Raw genomic sequence first — 4,152 nt, 5'->3', positions numbered from 1 at the left:
CTAATAAATAAAACAAATAATTTTCTCATTTACGAAAATTGGTTGTTCCGGATTTTTTATGAAAAATATTTTAACTTTATTTATGTAAAATCGCACTTCTCTCTTACACTACATTTAACTTTCTAGCTAAAACGTTAGAAAATCTAATTATCGTTAATATTATACTCCGATTTTTTAAAAAAACAACTTCCTAACACCAAAGTTTGGTTTGAAACTCTCTCCATAAGGCTATGGTACATCTAATTTTCATAACAGACCATCCCACAAATTTAATTAACGGTATTTGATTAATCTGGAATTCTTATTTTCTCTCACTATAAATATATAAACATCCGGAACAATCTATTATAGAAACTTAAAACTAATGCGATGTTTCGGAAGGGAAATTAAATTTTAATCAGATTTTTAATAGCTTTTAGTCTTTTTTTTTTTCTTGCTATTAACATGACGGACAGACAGACTGACAGACAAAACAAAAAAAAAGCGTCTTTAATCTTTTCATATATATATATATATATATATATATATACGTTGGCGTTTTATATATACATATTTAGTTTAACTAGCCCATCAAATAAAATGCTAAAAGAACTCACTCGGTGCACCAATGTCTATGAACCCTCGAGAAGCTGCTCGTATAGAAGACATTTTTTAGTCTAACTAGGACGTGTGACGTAATGGAATTTTTTTCCTTTGATGTCATATGGAGTTAATTCTTTAAATGAAATGCTAAAAGATCTCACTCGGTGCACCAACTTCTATGAACCCTCAACAAGCTGCTCGTATAGATCACATTTTTTTGTCTAACTAGGCCGTGTGACGTAATGGAATTTTTTTCCTTTGACGTCATATGGAGTTAATTCTTTAAATGAAATGCTTAAAGATCTCACTCGGTGCACCAATGTCTATGAACCCTCAACAAGCTGCTCGTATAGATCACATTTTTTTGTCTAACTAGGCCGTGTGACGTAATGGAATTTTTTTCCTTTGACGTCATATGGAGTTAATTCTTTAAATGAAATGCTAAAAGAAATCACTCGGTGCACCAATGTCTATGAACCCTCAACAAGCTGCTCGTATAGATGATATTTTTTAGTCTAACTAGGCCGTGTGACGTTAAATGGAATACATTCTTTAAATGAAATGCTAAAACAACTCGGTATAGTAATGTTTATTGAACCTCGTAATGTGACTCGCATTTTAAAAAGACAATAGCTAGATTTTTTACACTAAGATCTAGATTTTTTTTACACTAGGGCTAGATTTTAAAAATAGATTTAGATTTAAGTTCTAATTAAAATCATTGTAGAATCTAGATCTAGAATTTCTTGGTTTAGGTAGATCTACATCCTCATTCTAGTTCCATTTAAATGAAAATGCTCAATACCAAAAGATTATCTAAAATCGCTCTTCTGACATATTGTACATATTCGGTAGTTGTCCTTTCGTAATGTGTAGGTATATTATCAATAATAGGCTATTAGTTTGTAACCAGTTTGTCATTAGATTAGGAGCAATGCCTGGTAGAGCGGTTAGCGCGCAGGACTGATTATCTCTACGGTCTCGGTTTCATACCCTGCTCGATGCCATCCTCCGTCGACCAGCGAATATGCGGATCCGACAGGGATCCGTCTCCCACGGGGGCCGCCTCTGAGTTCGAGTGGCAACACAAACTCTCTTTGTAACCTTGTTTATTTGTGATTTAGACCTAACCTTTTTTTGTTGTTGTAAATTCGACTTTTAAAAAATTACGAAAATAAAAAACTCCCTTTACTTTTTAAGCGTAATTTCCTCTGATTTTATTTAACAACACACGGCTAGCTTTGTTGGTATAGTATCAGATTTAAGATCAGAAGGTCAGTGGTTCAAATCTCTAATCGCACGATAATGTTTTATTTTCATGTATTTTTTTTAAACATGTTTTTCTGTACAATTAAATTTTAGTAATTCGATCTACAAACAGTTGAACCGGAATGTATAACCTTGACTCTGATGAGTTTTAACACTTGACTAAGAAATTGATAGTGTTGGTGTTTGAAAACGTTAAAGAGACTTTCAAATAATATTGTTATAAACCTGGTGGTGGCACAGATGGGGGTAGTGGTATGTGTGTAGTCAGAGACACAAATCGCCCCAGGCCAGCGCTAGACGAGCGGTCAACCGTGACGAGTTACGACGGTCAGCCGAGACGAGTGTCAACATGACGGTTTGGGAAGGATCGGCGTCGTGAACAGAGCTCAGGAGCGTCACGAAGAGTGTAGTCATCTAACCACCCAGAATGTTCGAGCGACGTTCTGCCCGGTTCTAGAAGGCCATTAGGGACCCTATATAAAGAGCGGAGGTGTCGCAGTCAAGACGGTTCACGACAGAAGGTCCACTACAACCCGATTCAATACAGTCCGGTCGACTACAGAACAGTTCAACGGTGTGGTTCTGTACGGAGCATTACGACGGTTCTGTGAGGAGTACTGTCAAATACAGTTGAGACGAACGGCGTCTTGATCTTGGTCTGTGATCGAGTCCGACACAACGAGCCCAGTGTACGAAGTCAGTCCTGAACTGTTGAACCCAGTGCAAGCCCGGAACGAGACGTAGGGCCAGTGCAAGAGCTGATACGGCGGTACGGTGTTATCGGAGAGATATCTGTACATTGTAGGTTTTGGCGCAGATTTATTCAACTATTAAAGTGTTACGTTATTTTGGAGCCCTGAGTTGTCAAGTTCTTTAAGTTGGTGGTGTAAGGTGCAGTTTGCAGAGCCTGGATAGTGAGATTCGTAACAATATAAAGCAGAAAGTAAGGCGTATGTATGTATATATGTTCTGAAAAAAAAATCTAAACCTTTTGACCAATCTTGAAGAAACTTGACATAAAATTCCTTGGATATTTTCAGGAAAACTAGCATATGTAAAGAAGCCCTAAAACAAATTGAAGACCCTAAAAAAAAAAAAAAGTTGCCCAACTCCATGAAAGTATTACAATTTCATGGATCTAGAATCTAGGACATATAGCCGTGTTTACATTAGAAAAGACCGAAAAGTCACGATTTCGCAAAGCAAAAAATCTCGCAATGTTGTCATTCGCCAAGGCTAAATTTAATTCCATGTTCTAGTGTTCGCGAACATATTTTTTTACTTTTACACAGCTAACAGAAATAAAGGAAAGAATAGCAGCAGGCAACAGGGCATTTTATAGCACCCACCATTTACTTAAGAGCAAAACGATTTAAAGGAAAACCAAGAAAATAATATACAAAACCATAATAAGACCAGCAGCAATGTATGGAAGTGAGACCTGGACACTGACAAAGATATCTGAAAATTTACTTAACACTTGGGAAAGAAAAATTCTTAGGAAAATCTATGGTGCCATACAGGATGAAACAGGGTGGAGGACACGCACTAACCATGAGTTATATCAATTATATGAAGACCCACCAATAGTGAACGAAATAAAAAAGAACAGACTACGTTGGGCAGGTCACCTTGAAAGAATGTCAGACAACAGAGGGGCGAAAATCGTATACAGGCAAAAACCAAAAGGCAGGCGACCCAAAGGCAGACCCCGAATGCGATGGATAGATGACGTGGAAGCAGATCTGAAGCAGCTTGGGGTTAGGGCATGGAGACGAAAGGCCCAGGAGAGATCTGAATGGAAGGATGTGTTAAAGCAGGCCAGAGCCCTCCATGGGCTATAGCGCCACTGGGATGGATGGATGGAAGGGAGTTGGGGGCCCGGTGAGATTGACCTCTTTGGTGGCTCCTTGTATTTTGACATTAGACATCATGACTTAAGATAATGTACTTAATAAATATATAAACCTACATTCAAATTGGTACAGTATATCAGTAAAATTAACAAGAAATAATCATTAAGACTCTTTTGATGAATAATACCGTTGTTTATTGGCGAAATAATGCACACGTGACAAATCCCAATTCATATCGCTTCACGTCGTGCTTTCTGTTAAGCAAAGGCATCTATAACATCATCTACATCGATACTGTCTAGTATCTGTGATTCCACTGACATTAAAGCCATGCTAAGCCTTTCTTGTGTCTTTGAGATTGAGATTGCTTTTGATTAACTTGAGCTTTGGGAATGATCTCTCACATGGCGCAATGGAAGTGGCCTGAGCTAGACGTATTCGAATG

The sequence above is a fragment of the Biomphalaria glabrata genome, chromosome 13, assembly GCF_947242115.1.
Source record: "Biomphalaria glabrata chromosome 13, xgBioGlab47.1, whole genome shotgun sequence".
Lineage (NCBI taxonomy): Eukaryota > Metazoa > Mollusca > Gastropoda > Planorbidae > Biomphalaria > Biomphalaria glabrata.
This window is presented reverse-complemented; position numbering follows the sequence as displayed.